This window comes from Lissotriton helveticus (genome assembly GCF_964261635.1).
Source record: "Lissotriton helveticus chromosome 1_1 unlocalized genomic scaffold, aLisHel1.1 SUPER_1_unloc_9, whole genome shotgun sequence".
In the NCBI taxonomy this organism is placed as follows: Eukaryota; Metazoa; Chordata; class Amphibia; order Caudata; family Salamandridae; genus Lissotriton; species Lissotriton helveticus.
Window position 1 is genome coordinate 633,929 of NW_027611736.1, and position 19,267 is coordinate 653,195.

The window sequence follows — 19,267 nt, forward strand, 5'->3', positions numbered from 1 at the left end:
AGTTTTGCAAATTGACTATTTTTCCAAATTTTGAAATATGTCAGGGCCCTGGTTCGGTCCCCTTGAGTACAGCTGTTTCAAAAGTCAAACTCTTGCTGTAGTTAGGAAACCAGTATTAGGGTTTTTCCTCTCCAAAAAGGTTCCCAACTTTGTAAAGACAATGAGTGCTAGAAGTAGTCACTCAGAAGAGCTGATACAGGTGAAGGAAATCAACCTCACACCTTATGTCTTTAAATATAAAATAGCTCAGAGGCATGGGTAAAACCTACAGGTTCAGGACTGGGTCAAACCCTACCAAAGCAAAGCTCCAGGATCTTTTGGTAGAATATGACAAAGAGCATCCAGAGGATGACTCTGATTTTACAGATCAAAATACTGACAGTGGGATTAACAGTCTGACACCCCAAGACAAAGAAGCCTCTTCAGACGAAGAGCTTGCTCTGCGAAGATTAGCCAGGAGGGCAGCTTTAGAAGCCCAACTCCTAGCTACAGAAGAGAGAGAAAGGAGTTTGGCCTAGGACCCATCTTTGGTGGCATCACAATCATAAATAAGGAGAAAGTAGATTCCTTTGACCCTAAAAACCCCAAAGGGATTGACCCAACATTATTTGAGGGTGATGATATCACCAAGTGGTTCATTGCTTTTGAGCGGGCCTGTCCCAGCAGGCAGGTCCACAGGAAGCCGTGGAGTGCTATCCTGTGGGAAATGTTCTCAGAAAAGTGCAGGGATAGACTCCTGACACTCAGTGAGAAAGAGGCTGAATCCTATGACCTCATGAAGGATACCCTAAGTGAGGGCTTTGGATTCAGTACGGAGTATTGTAGTGTAGTTCCTATTATCCCAATAGGCTCTGCGCATTGGAATAATACCTTCAATAGTATAGGCCTAGACCAGACGTTAACTAGGTCTACTACTGTCGATATTAGACTTAAAGTTTTGGGTTTGCCAGATAGCTCAGAGTTCACTAGAAACTTTCTCGAATAGGCAAGGAGGAGTTGAACCTCCCTGGATAGACAAGAAGGGATTTAGTTTCTGACAACCCCTAATCAAGAGTGTATCTCGAGAGTCGTGTGAACAAAAGGCAATTTATTTTACTCAGTCAGTACGTGCATTCTTAGTCTCATCAGATTGTAGAGAAAAGGAAGAGACGGGCGTGTTCAATAAAAGATGTTATTTATTGATCAGTCTCTTTTCTCATACAAGAGAAATGGATCGATATTATTGCAATACTTATGGTTAAGTAAAGTGCATACAATAAAAGCAGAAGTATAAAATAATACTGTAAAAACATTGATATGGTTTCTAAGCCATATGAAGGTTTAAAATGAATAAAATATATTACATACACATATACATTTGGCTAATCGTACTCAACTGGTGTTTCTAGCTACGCCTACCCCGTGTACCTGACCTAAGCCTAATACGTGGGCGGGAATAGAAAGTTACAGTTTAAGTTAAGTTTGTTTTTGCCAAGTGACTGACTAAAGAATTCTCTGTGAGGGGTTATTCAGTTCTGTACCTGGAATCTAGGATGGATGAGGTATGGTATCTCTCGTCTCTGGTCTCGATATTCCAGGCTGCCTGCGAGGGCTACCCGGAAGCGCCGGAGCTGGATTTCTCGGCAGGAGAAATAGGCAGCTGCTCGTTCTCAGCGCGTCAAGAAGGCGGGGCTGCGCCAGCGGGGTCTGCTCTGCTCTGGGCTTCGGCAAGTCTGGCTGCTCCGTCCTCGTCACCACCGCGTGTGTTTGCATAGGGCAATATCGGTAATATTTATACCTTTAAGGTGCCGAGATTGACGTAAGGATGGACATAGATACGTCAATAAGGATGTCATACGACCAGGTCGTTAGCACATTCTTTTGCTGAAGTTCTCGGTGAAATCAAAACAATGGCCGCAGGGTTTTTCCCAGGTTGTCATAGGTTTGATTTGTTATGAGAACTCCGTATGCCTTATCAGGGGCTGGAGGAATATCGCTTGTCTAATTAGATGGCAAGCGTTATGACCTAATCAGATAACACGTTCCTGTGCCGTAGTGTGGCTTTATCAGATAACGGTTCCTGCATCATGGGGGTTTTCTGCCTCATGGGATGACTGCTAGTTAACTTGTTAGTTTGCTAACCAGAATAGGGTCAGGAATAGGGGGATCGATACAGAACCTATAGGAATACATCACACCCACTCCACGCTAACTATGGACATATTTACTAATCTATGCATAGTAAAACATACTATAGAGTATTGTGTATACCTTACCACCCCAAAATACATAAATGCATTTTGAAATTATCAAATATACGGAAAAAATGCAGTCATATGTATAGTATGCACTCAAGCTGTAGAACAATGCAAAAGTAATCACGCATTTGTATACATTATTGCTATTTTGTATATGAAAATTTACACATGAAATGGCTCTTAATACAGAAAAAAAGTTTGAGACCATTTCATCACAGAATAAAATATTTATGAACATACCAGCGGGCAGCTAATGTCTATAAACTATCTAAAATTAGAAATTTTAGTTCTCCAAGAATAGTTCTTACTTTAAGCAGAAGATAGTGTCCCGAAAAATATGCAAAAATATTTTGGGGCTGCTGAAAAATATGCTGTCCGTTAACTGGAGGGAAAATTGTTCATGTGACTTTATTATCAAAGTTGAAGGCCAAATTCAGGGAACGCCGTGTACGAGCTTGCTCAAAAGTCTCTATTTCTGCTCTGGTGAGAACATCATATCATTTAGGCTTTCGAAAAAGTTGTCAACAGCTTCCTGGGAGAGTTCCACTAACTCGGAAATAGGTGTAACCATGCAATCGTGCGCATGATTGTCTCCATTGACATTCTGATTTGGATTGCTGACAGAAGGTCGTACCTGATCGATGCTGCTTTCATCTTGAACCTCACTACCCCTTAATCGTAGTGGTGAAGCTTCCACGAATGCCGTCATCAGGATTGGTAGCCGTCGAGGGCAGCACAAAGCATGAGCCTTTGTTGAACTCAACAATGTTTCTGCATCCATTGGCGCATCCGATTGTAGCGTCAGACAGGTGTCTAACACGCATTCTTCTCCGCATAGCAGGCACCTTAATACAGGTAAAACACATCGTTGCCACATTGGTCGAAATGATAGAAACCAAGTCATGTTCAGGTCTCTAAGCCGGGATAGTCCCAGGATTTTTGATATCCGGTCCCGGTATCCAATGGCTAGGATTGTTTCTTCCCTTGTCGCAGGTGTTCTGTCTGTGACATGGTTTGCCATAACGAAATATAAGGACTAGGAATAGGATTCCTGCAATCAGTCCTAAAATGAGGGGAAGTCCGCCAAAAATTGAATGGACGAAATCTGGAAAAATACCCAGTATGGCTTTGAATGGTGTTAATGCCATCGAAAATACTGTCTTAAATACCTTTGAGACTCCACTGGTATCAGAAATATTTAAGATTTCATTCAGGATTTCTGCGAAATGTATGGGGGAATTAGTTGATAACAATGAATGTATCTCTGCTGTCGTCCTTGCGACTTGGAGATCATACGTTTCTTTTGATGACGTGAGCCTTGTCGGCGTCTGAAGAAGCACTGTTTTCATTCTGCTTAAAGTATCTATTCGAATAGAAGTAATTTTCACGTTGGGCCATGCCCTTGCCTCCCTGTCTGGAAAGGAGCTGGGGAACAATGAGTGTCCACGGCACTTGACCTTCGCAGTCGTAGTTACGAGATAAGGAGTCCCGGGCAAAAGACTACAACATCTGCGATCTACAATTAGAATATAACTCCCATTATAGAGTCTTTGAAAGAATGGTTCAATCTCTGTTGCAGGTGCGCCTTGCTGGTGACATGAAAGGTTATTTGAGTTCCCTTCACAGGCTCCATGCAAACTAATTCCGTTACACAGAAGTGTACCGCTTAGTGACATTGCACAATTATTGCCACTAAGAAACACTTTCTGTCCTTTATTACTGACACATGCATGTGAATAGGGCAAGTTCCATGTTGTTTTAATGTACCCCTTTCCCAATTTTTCGTACATGCCAGCCTGTATATATTTTTGGCAGTATTGAAACCTGAAGGTTGATATTGGAATATTAATTATCCCATGTATTATCCATTCACTGACAGGTCGTTCTGACATTGTCACTGGTAATCTCTCTAGTTTCTCAATGCTCAGGATTGTATAATCAGCACCCTTCTGGGCCATACTGATTTGTTTATCAGTAAGGTTAAAGATATTGAAAAGTGACGTTGTGCTGACTAAACGCCAAGGCGCATAGCCTGAACGCAGATTTTGTAACGTCCAGCCAAGCTGTACAATAGAACGCAATTGGGACTGACCGTGTTGTAATAACAGTAAGTCTTGCGATAATATGTCGATTGCTGAAGACACAATGCTGTCCAAAGAAAAAATTCTGGAGGACAGAGTCATTAACCCATTGTCCACTACAGAAAGTGATTTTTCCAAATTAATACGGTCAATTTCCCGTATCCTTTCTGCTGTCTCAATTTGAGTAACCTTCCAGGCCTCGTTGTATGCTGCATATACAGAGGCTGCTATGAAACGTTTTTGACGCTGTTTGCGCGGTCCCATAATGAAATCACGCAAGTCAGCACCATCAGTAAGTAAAGTTAGGTGTTGCTTAATTTCTGCCAGTGTGGAAGTCTGTAGCCATTGAAGGCATAATTTGCCCACACTGTAGGTGGTTATTATCCCTGGGTGTTGTCTTTTGGGGATATCTAGGGTCTGGCCTGGTCATTTTGAACCCCTGTGTTTTGTTCAGGAATCTGTCTTGACAGTTATTAGTATCTGTGGGCCAGATCAACCACTATTTCCAATCTGGATGTGTTCTGTTTTGGTTTAATACATAATTTATGTCTATCTCTTCATCTGTAGAGCTATTGCTGTTCATTGTTGGTTTTGGAATAGACGGTTTATTTAAGTCTTTGATTTTGGCTAAGCCAAGACAGGTAGTTTGTTGAACAGTGTCATTTAAAAATATAATTTGTTCTGGGATCATGCAGGCTCTAAACAAAGATTCTATACCCTGTACTTGCCATTCTTTTGTGCCACAAACACTTTTCAATTCAACATTTTTGTCCCAATAATCAAAACCAAAAGTATTCATTTGTTCAAAGAATGAGTCTGAATATATCAATTTTGTGTTTGTTATCATGGTCTTTGCCCCTGTATTATTTGACAATTTGAAATAAAATGTTTCAGCATTACTTATGTTAAAACCTGAAAAATATGAATATTTGTCGTAAACGGTTCTTGAGCTTCCTTTTGGAGGGGTTGCACAATGTTCCCATTGATTATAATTTAAAACATTTCTCGGTTGTGCAGATCTATGTAAAAAATGGTTACCATAGTGGTTGTAGCAATACATACTATCATAATTTGTAGAACCCTGCAAATAATCATGTTTGGTAAATTTAGCAGACATCACTAAGTCAGACATCATATTGTTTATGCTTTCGAAGTCCCAATCATCAGCAAATGAGCTTGGTTTTACAAAGTCACTCAATGAGATCTTAATTTGGTGTGGATATTTCAGGATTTCAACCGGACCATAGATTTCGTAGTCAGTGTTGTCCCATGCTACCCCACCCGGTATAGGATTGGCTGTGAAGTTGACTGAAGAAAGTTCTCTTTTCTCGACGTGTGAAGAGTGAAGATGTGTGTGGTTTGAGGATCAAGTTGATTTTCTGACTTGCTGTGTCCATTTTAGCATATTTTCCCTCAATGAAGCGTCCCAAAGTTAGTATCATGATGAGCCAAAGTATGAGGATAAATGCACCAAAACCCACCCAAAATTCGATCCATGGAGAAATTAGATATGTTTCTTTCAGTTGTTTCAAAAGTTCTTTAGTTTTATCTTTAAAGGTTTTTGATGATGGCTGTGTCTTTGATTCAGTGAAGCCTTCAGAGGAATCATCGAAATTTATGAAGTAGCCGGATGCAGTTCTGTCAATAGTTCCAATTGCTTCAGGATTACTGTTTTTTGCATAGTCGTTTGTTACTTCATTATAGGTTGGTGTGTCTCTGCTAAATGTTTTTATTTGGGTTTTCAGAGGTCTAAGTTCCATTGCATCGTTGCATAGTCCTTGTTGTTCTTCTGTAGGCGTTTCGAATGTGATTAGCCTCTTTGTTAGGACCTCTGTACTGGTAGCAAACATTGGTGTTCTGCTACTTATGGGGAGTCCACTTGGCCTACTATTTGTTATCGGCCACATGATTGTGGTTTTACCAGGTCGATGGATACAACTCGGTTCTCCTTTTTACCAGCAAGCGGCGGTAGTACAACTGATCTTGTCCCGTTGACAGACAAGACAGGAACTGCTTTTCTGTAAGAAGGCCCAAATTCCTTCTTTACCGCGATCTTTTCTCTGACTAGATCCCCGACTTTTGGAATCCAGACAGGTCTTGCTGGGACAGGTGGTGGTTCTTCAGTGGTTGTTGGCTGTTGTTTCAACTTTATGTTGCTCAGGTCTTTTCTTGTTTCATTTAAGTCCTGCAAAATAGCCAAACGGTCTTTGATATCAAAGCTTTTTTCCTTTACCACTGAAGTCTGACTGTCAAGGTCAGAGATTAACATCCTAGTTCCAAATAATAATTCGTACGGACTGAATCCCTTCAGAGAATTTCTTGGCAGGTTATTTAGACTACGTTGGACACTTATTAGATGTTTGACCCACCCAGCTCCCGAACCTAATATCCTTTCCGTTATAGATTGCTTTATGCCTTGGTTTTTTCTTTACACCATCCCGTATCCCTCAGGAAGGAAGTGAGAAGATTCCCGCTGTGCTATGCTCATTTGGTCATGTTTCCCCTCAGGCCGGAGGGCTAGAGTGACAACCATGGTCAAACGTAGCATGCTCTTAGCGTATATGCCATTTAGACTCGCAAATCTTTGTATAACAGTCCAGACGTCAGCCGAGTGCTGGTGATCTACATTATAAGTGGAAACTAGCCTGTATATGTTAATCGCAAGCCTTGCTTTTTACTGTTGATTTTATCCGGAGTGAAACGACACGGTATTACACCGTTTCTCTCACCACTGCGATTTCTGTTGCAGTTTGGGCAGTTTTTTACAAACATGGTGTGATGCAGGCTCATGCCTGGCCACCAGTACCTTGATTGTAATTCTTCCAGAGAATCTTTTAGTTTGAGGTGTCTGAGACCCTCGCCCATATGTGCGTCTGCGATTAACAAGTTTCTCCTGTCCATGTTTGGAATTACTCTATCCCCCACTCCAGGGATTCGAGCAAAAGGGACGGAGTTTGCATCGATTATGTATGTATAATTGAGTGGATAGTTGATCGGTAGCGCTGAGCAGTCACCTTTTGATGACGTTTTCACTGCCAGCACTGTTTCACCGTCAATATACTTCACTGCACGCTTTTTTCGAACTACGGAAGCTGATTTAGTTGCTACCGCTGTGGCTGTCTCAGCCAATGAATTCCCTGCAACGTGAACGCCATCACGCTGATGACTCAGTGAATGTGTCACGTGAGTCTTTGGTAGTTCTTTTTGTAAAAGAGCTATTTGTTCCCAGAGCAGTTTCTGCTTTATTGTTGCATCTGTGTCATCTTTGTAACCGTTTTGAATCCATGTCTGCAAATCGTTGTTATATGATTTGACGCAGTAATATGAATCGGACACTATAAGTGTCGGGAATTCGCGATCCGCATTATCTAGCGCCATTTTGAATGCTATTATTTCAGTCTGTTGTTCTGAATTAGTTTCTACTGAGTGTGTTTTTGTTAATAGAGGTCTTAGTTTACCTCCGCGCCACACTTCTTTTGTAATCTCACATGTTGGGTTGTATGCTTGTTCTCCCCAAACGGAGGGTTGAGCATGTCCGTCTGTATAGATTACACAAGCGTATTGTCGTAAGGGCAGAATGTCGATAGGCAGAGGGAATGTTCTTTCATATTCTAGATTTTTTAATTCCTCTAGTTCTGGATCAAAGTAGTAGTGTACTTTGTCCGTTGTAATGGAATTCACCCATTGTATCCATTCCGGATTCAATGTTGTTGTTGGTAAATTACACGGTGTTGTTAATGCCTCAAAGGCTGATTCTGCTGTTCTGACTGTGATACGTCTACCGTCAGCTTGATCTTTTTCTCTAGCTATTGCGGTTTGAACTGCATGAACAATTTTTTCTTTGATGCTGAATTTCTGTTCAGCTTCTGTGTACAAGTGTGATTTGAATGCAATTGGTACCTTTTCTCCCTCATTAGAGGTCAGGTATGTGAATCCGCATCTTCCTGGGATGACTCGAATCACAAGATTGCGTGTGTTATCACGTGTTTCTAATTTTGTTTTAATTAACATGTCTGTTTGTAAGGATCTCAGAATTTCTGTGTGTATTTGAGTCCAATTGGTTCTTTTAAAATCCGGTTTTATTAGATCATAAAGGGGTTTGACCCTTTCTGCGTAATTTGCAATGTATGTTCTTCCGAAATTTAGGAAGCCTAGAATTGACTGTAGGTTTTTTAGTGTTCTAGGTGCTTTGAGTACGGCACATTTCTCTAGGAAATTGTCAGCCAGGCTTTTGCCTTCACTTGATAATTCATATCCTAAGAACAGGACTGTCAGATGGGCAATTCTGGATTTTTTTAAGTTGAATTTGTAACCCTCTGCTGCGAACCCAAGTATTATGGTGTTCACTCTCTTCAAGTGAGTCTCCAAGTCATCATCTTGTTAAGTATATGTCGTCGACATACGATAATGCTTCGTCATCATACGTTTGTAGTAATTCTGTTACTCTCGCTGAGAATACTCCCGGGCTATTCTTGTACCCCTGGGCTAACCGACAAAATTGTTTTTGAGTGCCATTTATTGAGAATGCAGACAAATATCTGCTCTCTGGTGCTATGTTTTGACAAAAGAATCCATTAGAGATGTCTAAAGTTGTTTTGTATTTTTTGCGCACTATGTTATTCATTAGTGCAGCACTGTGCGAGTTTTGCACTGCAAAAGTTTTGCAACATGAGTTAAGGTGTCGGTAATCCAAAACTAGACGATATGAATTGTCTGGTTTGGAGACCGGAAACAAAGGGTTGTTCATTTGTGAGGTGCAAGTTTCAATCACCCCCTGGTATTCTAGCTGATCTAGGATTTCTTTTACCTGTTTTTTAGCTTCTTGCTTAATTGGGTACTGCCTTTGTGCAGTAGGTTGAGATTTTAACTGGATTTTGTGAGGAGGAGAGTCCTCATCCCATCCTACGTGATTTTTATATAAAGCAGGAGCTTGAGCTACTGCCCACTTTCTGGCAAGTGTATATTTTTTATGAATTGGGATATGATTTGAGAAGGCAGGCATAATTATTTCTTCGCCATGAGGGCACTCCCTGACAAACTCTGGTGGCCAGTCCTTTTCAGCTAGAAGGATGTCATAGCCCTTGGAGAGATTATCCCAAAATAGTCCCCTTATTTTTCTAGTCTTATCCCCTTCTATACGTAATGTTATTTCATATATTTTGTGAGGTTTGCTAACTCTGGTGTCTGCAGTTTCCACTTGAAGATATTCATTCGTGTCCACTGTCTCCAGATGATTCATAAGGACTTTGCGAGCTATGCTCACTTCTGCTGCGCTGTCTAGCATTGTCTGAGCCCATTCTCCGTTTTTCAGTTGTGTCCTCAGTATTCTCGGCATTGTTAACTACCTTGATACTGGCTACCTTCTTTTTTGGAAATTGTAATTTCTTTTTTAGCTGAGCAGGTTCCTTGTCTTTGGACTTGGCGTGCTCTTCTCTTTGTTCTGATCGTCCTCTTCTTTCCGATTTCTGCGAGGAAGTCTGAAAAGATTGAGAGGGACGTGTATCAATGTCTTGATATCTATCAGGTTTCTTTATATTAACCCTATTTCTAAGGTTATATCTTTTCCCAGAGGGGTCACTCTGGGGTGACCTGTGTCTTTGGTTCGGAGATTTTTCTCTTCGCCTAGGAGACCTTCCTCTGGACTGGAATCTCTTTTCTTTAGGATTGGATTGTTTGTTTCCATCCCAGCTCTTTTTTTGTGATGTTGAGTTATTATTAAAAAATATTTTTTCAGGACTTTCAATCAGTTGTGGTTTTACTGGTATTCCACCTAAACTATCTCTACCTAGTTCCTCATAGGATTTTTCTATGATTCTGGCAATTTCAGCTGGTTGGTCTGCTATATCTGTCTCTTTTAGCCTCTGGCGGATCGCCACGTTTGCTGCTTCTCCCTTTATGTTGGCTAATAATATAGCCGAGACCTGCTTGAAGTCTTTTAGTAATTTCATACCAAGAGTTAAAGCGGGTTCTGGACCATATTCATCTTGAATTTGTTTTAGCACATCTGGTATTACCGAAATGGATGGAACACCGTGCGTTTTTGTGTAAATGGAAGCAAAGACTGTACCCCAAGTGTCACAGTCCTCAATGTGTGGTGCGATTCCCATTGGAAGACAGATAGTCAGAATCCTGTGTTTTTCTAACGGGGTGGTGTCTGGAAACACAGCCTCGATTTGGGTGATTTTTTGTGCTAACCAGAATGGTATTTGTTCCCGTTTAGCTGGTACTTTACCTAGGCAGGATTGTATGTTCTGTGGTGTAATTTTATTTGTGTTCCCCTGGTGAGGGGTCAGCTGTGGAATTTTAATTGCTGGTTGAATTGTTGAAGTCCGCATCACATATTGGACTAATTGTCTATGTATTTTTATTAATTGTTTTAGCTGTGTTAACAGCTCTGCTGCAGACATCCCATTGATGTCTGGATGTGGTGTGTATCCGGCTAGGACCGGCCACGTTGCTCCTGGTCTACCTAAAGGACCGAGCCTGGTGATGTGATTATTATGTTTTAGGGCGCCATTAAATAAGAGCAAATGCTCTTGAAATTTAAGTGGTACTTCCACCTCCTCGAAAGGAGTGTACTCTCCAGGAGGTTCCTCTACTTTGTAATAGTGGAAGTACTTTGTTACAGCATTTGCTGCTGGAAAATGTATCCATGAATAGTATACCTCTGTCTGCCGATATTCGTGTGCCTCAATTACGAATATGACTGTACCACCTCTAGGTGTCAGTCCATTTTCTATAAGTTTTAAAGTTATAGATTTCCTTTTAATGACCGGGATGAGTATTATATCCGGGTCTGCTTCTTGTAGTGCAGTATCAGCTGCTGCTATTTCAGCTGCTAAACTAACTGCCTCTCTTTCTCCTTCACTGTCTGACATTGTACCGACAGAAGGTTATTTTGTTTGTTTACAGATCAGGTTTCTTATGGAAACAAAGATTAGATGCACAATATTTTGGAACGGTTTATCCTTCAACGTTGACTAAACCAAGTACCATACATAGGAGTTTCCTCCTGCGAGGTTTGGCGGATATTACCTTTCACCCACTCCAGACGTCTTTGGAGTATTATGGGAAAAAGGGGTCTGAGTGAGAAAGCACGACTGAGTTACTCTAAATGTCTTACGTTAGTTTTATCGCCCTTCCAAACGCGTTGGGCGCCATGTAGTGTAGTTCCTATTATCCCAATAGGCTCTGCGCATTGGAATAATACCTTCAATAGTATAGGCCTAGACCAGACGTTAACTAGGTCTACTACTGTCGATATTAGACTTAAAGTTTTGGGTTTGCCAGCTAGCTCAGAGTTCACTAGAAACTTTCTCGAATAGGCAAGGAGGAGTTGAACCTCCCTGGATAGACAAGAAGGGGTTTAGTTTCTGACAACCATAGAACATGACAACTTTGCTCTCCCCTAATCAAGAGTGTATCTCGAGAGTCGTGTGAACAAAAGGCAATTTATTTTACTCAGTCAGTACGTGCATTCTTAGTCTCATCAGATTGTAGAGAAAAGGAAGAGACGGGCGTGTTCAATAAAAGATGTTATTTATTGATCAGTCTCTTTTCTCATACAAGAGAAATGGATCGATATTATTGCAATACCTATGGTTAAGTAAAGTGCAAACAATAAAAGCAGAAGTATAAAATAATACTGTAAAAACATTGATATGGTTTCTAAGCCATATGAAGGTTTAAAATGAATAAAATATATTACATACACATATACATTTGGCTAATCGTACTCAACTGGTGTTTCTAGCTACGCCTACCCCGTGTACCTGACCTAAGCCTAATACGTGGGCGGGAATAGAAAGTTACAGTTTAAGTTAAGTTTGTTTTTGCCAAGTGACTGACTAAAGAATTCTCTGTGAGGGGTTATTCAGTTCTGTACCTGGAATCTAGGATGGATGAGGGATGGTATCTCTTGTCTCTGGTCTCGATATTCCAGGCTGCCTGCGAGGGCTACCCGGAAGCGCCGGAGCTGGATTTCTCGGCAGGAGAAATAGGCAGCTGCTCGTTCTCAGCGCGTCAAGAAGGCGGGGCTGCGCCAGCGGGGTCTGCTCTGCTCTGGGCTTCGGCAAGTCTGGCTGCTCAGTCCTCGTCACCACCGCGTGTGTTTGCATAGGGCAATATCGGTAATATTTATACCTTTAAGGTGCCGAGATTGACGTAAGGATGGACATAGATACGTCAATAAGGATGTCATACGACCAGGTCGTTAGCACTTTCTTTTGCTGAAGTTCTCGGTGAAATCAAAACAATGGCCGCAGGGTTTTTCCCAGGTTGTCATAGGCTTGATTTGTTAAGAGAACTCCGTCTGCCTTATCAGGGGCTGGAGGAATATCGCTTGTCTAATTAGATGGCAAGCGTTATGACCTAATCAGATAACACGTTCCTGTGCCGTAGTGTGGCTTTATCAGATAACGGTTCCTGCATCATGGGGGTTTTCTGCCTCATGGGATGACTGCTAGTTAACTTGTTAGTTTGCTAACCAGAATAGGGTCAGGAATAGGGGGATCGATACAGAACCTATAGGAATACATCACAGTATAGCACCAGTTTCAGGGAGGCTTGAAAAACCCAAAGCCAGGCCTGGGTAGATTTTGGAGACTATTCACTGATATCAGTAGGAGGTTGGTTAGTAGGTAAGAATGTGCATGCCTTTGAAGGGCTTTATCATTTGGTAATGAAGGAGCATCTGTTAAGTAATTGTTACCAAGGGAAGCTACATCAATTCCTGGTGGACCTTGGTCCTTTTTCTCCTCAAGAGTTGGGGAAGAAGGCAGACCAATGGGTCAAAACTAGGGTGAGCAAGACTCCTGCTGGAGGGGGAGACCAAAAGAAAGAGGCCAGAAAGCGACCCTAGGGAAATGGGGTAACCCGAAAAATAAAGATTCTACTTCAGGCCCCCAAAAACCTGTTCAAGAGAGTGGGCCCAGAGACTCTTGACAGCCAAAGGGTGGGTACCAGGGTAAGAACTGGGATCCTAAGATGGGCTTGGGGCCATGGCTGTAGGTCACTTGGGCACTGAGCTTGAGACTCTGGCTGTAAAAACAAGAAATATATTTCTGGTCCACCTGCAGTACCTGCAGCTGCCAATCTCCAGATGGGATCGCAGAGAGCAATGGCCAGGCCAAGGAGCTCACTGAGGCGACTCGAGTAGGGGATGTGGCCTTAGCCACCTTAGCTGCCTGGCCCACTAGCATGCACGTTGGGTTAGGGTGGAGGCCTTGAGAGACACTGGTGCCAGCATCACCATGGTGACTGAGCAGATAGTTTCCTTAGAACAGTATCTGCCTGGAAGGACCTTTCCAGTCATCAATGCTGAAAATGTGACAAAAATGCATCCCGCAGGCGAGGGTGTCTTTTGATTTAGGAGGAGTTGCTGGCAACGAAGAGGTTGCAGTGTCTTCATCCATGCTAGTTGATTGTTTTCTTGGCAATGATTTGGAACCCTTAGCCTGGGCTGAGGCAGAACTGAGGATCCATGCAGAAATGCTTGGAACCTCTCACTGGGTGTGTGTATGAGAACCATAGCACAGAGCAGAGCCCGGGTGTAAAAGAGGTGCTGAACTCTGGAATAATGCCCCAGTACTCCAAGAGAAAAGGCAGGAAAACTGGAGAACCAGCTTCTAGTCAGACACCAGACCGTTCTCCTCAGGAGGATGAAGGGTCAGCCCCAGAGACAACTGAGGCTCAGGAGCTGAAGTTTTACCAGGATGAGCTTTTGGCCCTGGGGCGACCCTCTAGGGAAGATCTGTGCCAGGGACAGAAAACCTGCCCCACTCTTGAAAACCTGTGACTGCAAGCTGCAGCACAGGAAGGAGGTGATGGCAGTGGTGTCCACAGGACATATTGGGAGGAGGAAATCCTTTACACTGAGGGCAAAGACCCCAAACCTTGTGCCACTAGGAGAGTGGTAGAGCCTCTGGCGTTTGGGGGAGTTCCTGCGCCTCCATTTGTGCATTATAAGCAGCCACATATACGACTTATTCTGTCCAGACTATTTAAGATTATCAAAGAATGGACTGTTTTTCTCTGCTTTCCATGATAGAACTTCGGGTCACAGTTGTATATGACGTATTGTTTGGCGTCTGTGCATCCACATCTTCTTTAAGATCAGTGAAAGCAGCCACGAAGCATATCTGGATGAGAGTCTTGATGGTAAGTAACTCTCAGAAGCTCCTGTTAAGCTATCTTCCCTTCAGTGGGGCAAACTTGTTTGTATCTTTCCTAGAGGACCTGGTTGTGGCATCCCCGTAGCTGGACACCTTGACCAGACCAGAACTAAAGGCCAGGGATGCACCTGAAGGTGAAGGAGATTTGTAACTCCTGTCCCATCTGTCAAGCCAGTGGCATGACAGGTGGGCACCCAAAGGCCCTCTTAATCCCGCTTCCAGTTGTTGGCGTTCCCTTTGAAAAGGCAATGGTTGAAATTGTTGGTCCCCTTGACCCCCCTACAGCATCAGGGCACAGTTCTGCTGGTAGTAGATCATGCCTCCAGGTATTCCGAGGCTATTCCCCTCTGGACTACAACTGCCTCTGCAGTGGCTAGGGCCCTCATTAGCATCTTTACCAGGGTGGGCTTCCCTAAGGAGGTGGTGTCATACAGAGGTACCAACTTCGTCTGGCTACTTGAAACACATGTCGAAGGAGTGTGGCGTGAGTTACCGGTTCACTACCCTCTACCACCCACAATGTAATGGCTTTGTTTTGTTTTTTTAGAACTTTATTTTAATTTTAACAACATACAACCTGGCAGTCAGAGTATACAGAGACATATCATACCAATGTTCGAGGCATGTGGGCTGCTGAATTCATATCTATAGCATAGAACGCCGCCTAGTGTTGGGTCCGGATGATTGCACATTGTTGTCCTGGAAGAGTCTTCGAAGTATCACGAGATAGGTGGCTCCTCCCCTGGACTACAGTGCGTATGGGCATCTACTCCATCCCCAGATTGTTTTTTTCCGCCATTGGGTTCGGATGTATATTCGTTATCTCCAATTCGGAATCGAAATAGACTTTTCATAAGGCCCGAAGGCCTTTTTCTATACCGTCGGTAGTTTGCGCTCAGTGCCCAGCTCTGTTCCGGCTCAGTTCCCGAGTCGGACATCCAGGGGAGTCGCGTGGCTCTTCGGTGCTCGAGGCCCAGCAAGACTTTCGATGACACAACATGGAACGGAGCCCGTTCAAGAAATGTCCCGTGTGTGGATCGAAGTATCCCCACATCGACGTCCACCCGGTGTGCAACAAGTGCCTGTCGCCGGACCACGTTGAAGCCAACTGCATGGCTTGTTCCCGGTTTTGATCGAAGAAGACGATTCGACTTCGGCGCGTGGCCCACCTAGGGCCCAGCAGTCGGCCCCGGCAGCAGTCGGCCCCGGCACCGGTGGACATCTTCGAGGGAGAAGTAGCACACGAACAAGAAGTTCATATGCAGATTTCACCTCCAGCGGAGGACATCGACTACGACTACGATGTAGATGTCGAAGTGCTCGATGCAGAAGAAGTCGTCGACGAGGTAGGCGGCGACAATGAGGCCTATGGGGCCATGGAAGATAGCTCAGAGGAAGAGCTATGCCCCGTTCGAACAATCACTAAGGCTCAGGTCGAGGGATCGCCACACGGCCTTACCCAAGACCTTACACCAAGATCCACGGCCTCGCCTCCGGGCCCGGCTACGGACACTTCTGCGGAGCCGCCGTTGGTCAAAACGAACCCGAAAGTGAAACCTTCGGTGTCGACGAAAACGAAAGTGATGGAGACGCCGTCGAAACAGAAGACGTCTGTCCCTCCGGCCGCACCCTCGTCTTCCGAAATGTCGGGGCAGCCGAAGCCGAAGAAGGCTGTCGACCCGGTAAAGTCGACCAAAGGCGTCGAGCCGAAATCGGTCAAGGGCGTCGAGCCAAAGTCGAACAAGGGTGTCGAACCGAAGACTGGGGCCCCAAACCCAGTAGTCAAGGCCGCCGACCCGAAAACGTCGGCGCCAAAGTCCGTCGACACGGAAAGAGGGCAAGGCGCCCCTAAGAAGGCTGATCCTGTGCCTAGGCCGGAGAAGACCAAGACATCGACGCTCGAGTCTTCACACACTGGTGGACCGAGGACGTCTATCGGGTCGACAAAACCGTCCGCTTCCTTTACGAAGCAGGTATCGGACTCACTGCAACGCATCAGGAAAAAGGCTTCTGCGGTCAATCCGAAGGATGCTTCCACCCCGAAGCCAGTTGCCAAAACGCCAAAGTCTTCGACGCCAATCCTGTTTACGTTGCCGCCGAAGGTGGCACCGAAGGCCTTCGCACCACTGTCGGTCCCCGAATCGCCAGTGAAAGGGTCTGCAGGGTCGACGCCTTCTCAACCGCTTGGGAGCTTGAAGCATCGACAACCCTTGGTGGAGGAGCAGTCGGAACATTTTATCGACGCCGACACCGGGAAACTTACCCTTTACAAGAGAAAGATCACGGCGACACAACCTTTGGAGTCCTACACGATTCCTTTGAAGCGCAAGAAGCCTGCTTCGGATTCCCCGGTTCTGGTTGAGCCATTTGCTCCACGGACTCCAAGAGTTGCTACACCCTCACCCACTTATTCAGATGTGGAGGCTGAAGGGGATGAGGACGAGGAGTATAACTTTCCTGCCAACACGGATCCTGAGGAACAACGGGACTCATGGGCAGATGCAGGAGACCCAGGGGATCAGCAAACTGCCCAGGACCCTCAGGTGTACAATGTCAAAACCTCTCCTACAGAGGATTCTGCGGCATTTAATGCTCTAATTGAGAGGGCGGCTAAGAACCACGACGTCCAGCTGCATGCTGACCCTATTGACGTGGACTTCCTCTTTGATACCTTTTCCACAGCAGAAAAGACTGTCAAGACTCTCCCAATGCTAAAAGGGGTTCTGAAACATGCTGCAGACATTTTTAAGGAACCCACACGCGCAAGGGTGATCAACCCTAGGATTGAAAAGAAATATAGACCGGCACCTGGCGACCCTACCTACATCAAGGGCCAGTTGCCATTGGACTCTCTGGTCGTTTCTAATGCCCGGAAGAGGGCGAATTCGCAACCCACTGGTGATGCTCCTCCCCCTGACAAGGAATCAAAAGTGCTGGAGGCATCAGGGAAGAGGGTGGCGGCTCAAGCGGCCAATATCTGGCGTATCTCGAACACTCAGGCACTCTTGGCCAGATATGACAGGGCACACTATGACACACTAGAGACCCTGTTGCAACATCTACCAGATCAGTATAAAAAGGCAGCGGAGATGCTTATTCAGGAAGGGAAGCTCATCTCCAACGCGTCTATTAAATGTGCACTGGACGTGGCGGACACCACAGCCAGGGCTATTAACACCAGTGTGATGTTGAGACGTCAGGCATGGCTCAGAATCTCCGGGTTCAAGCCGGAGATACAGACTACCATCCTCAATCAGCCGGTAAACCCTGACAGATTATTTGGTCCTGAGATGGATACCACCCTGGAAAAAATAAAGAAGGATACCGAGACTGCAAAGTCCATGGGAGCTCTCCAGTCCCAACAGTTTAGGGGCAGTACTTTTGGTCGCTCAGGCAATAGAGGTGTTTCGAGAGGCCAGATGTCCCAGCAAACGCAATACACTAAAGGTGGGGCGCAATCCTCTTACACCAAGCAGAATAGAGGAGGCTATCGGGGCAACAGTACCAAGGGCAGAGGCCGGGGAAACAACAACTCCCGTTCCTCCGCCACCAACAAACAGTGACGCCCTGTCACTGCCCCCCGACCATACCACACCTGTCGGGGGGAGACTCCAACAGTTCCTGCCAGTCTGGAAATCCATCACCACAGACAGGTGAGTCAGGAAACTTATCCAGTTCGGTTATTGTTTGGAGCTAACATCCACTCCACCCAACATGCCACCAAAACACCGTCCTATGTCCACAGAGCATTTGCACTTATTGCAGCAGGAGGTACTCGTCATGCTGCAAAAAGGCGCAATCGAGCTTGTGCCAGTGGAGGAAGAAGGCACAGGAGTGTACTCCCTGTACTGCTTGATCCCGAAGAAGGACGGGTCCCTCAGACCCATACTGGACCTCAGACCCCTAAATCAGTATATTCTCTCAAAACACTTCCACATGCTGGTGCTGCAGCAGGTTCTTCCGTTGCTCAATCAGGGAGACTTCCTCGCAACCTTGGATCTCAAGGATGCATATTTTCACATTCCACTACATCCATCACACAGGAAATACCTCAGATTCACCATTCAGAATCAGCATTATCAATTCAAGGTCCTCCCTTTCGGGGTGACAACAGCGCCCAGGGTGTTCACAAAATGTCTGGCGACAGTGGCTGCGCACTTCAGGAGGCAGAACGATCACGTTTACCCTTATCTGGACGACTGGCTTGTTCAAGCAAAGTCAGCCCAGCAGTGCGCCGCCAGCATGTCCCACACCATTCACCTTCTTCACGATCTGGGCTTCTCACTGAATTATCCGAAGTCGCACCTTCAGCCAGCCCATGTGCGGCAGTATCTGGGCGCGACAATAGATACTCTGGCAGCCACGGCTCAGCCGAATTCTGTGAGGATCGACAGCATTCAGTCGCTGATCCAAAAGTTCAGACCGCAACACTCGCTTCCAGCAAGAGTGTTCATGCAGTTGATAGGCATGATGGCCTCCTGCATCTTCATAGTCCCGCACGCGAGGCTACATATGCGTCCGCTCCAAGAATGCTTGGCTCATCAGTGGACTCAGGCTCAAGGACAGTTGAACGACCTAGTGTTGGTGAACGGTCGGGCATACAGCTCTCTGCATTGGTGGAATCCACACAACCTTTGCAAGGGCCGACCGTTCCAGGAGCCTGTGCCACAGATTATCCTGACGACGGACGCATCTCTCCAGGGATGGGGAGCTCATGTACTCCACTACACAGTGCAGGGACTATGGACAACGCAGCAAAAGAAGATGCACATCAACT

At 45.0% G+C, this 19,267-nt stretch overlaps 1 pseudogene; it reads left to right on the forward strand.

Moving 5' to 3' along the window:
- The first annotated feature begins 254 nt into the window (after positions 1–254).
- LOC144806604 (uncharacterized) overlaps positions 255–19,267 on the forward strand; it is a 129,583-nt pseudogene continuing 110,570 nt past the window's right edge.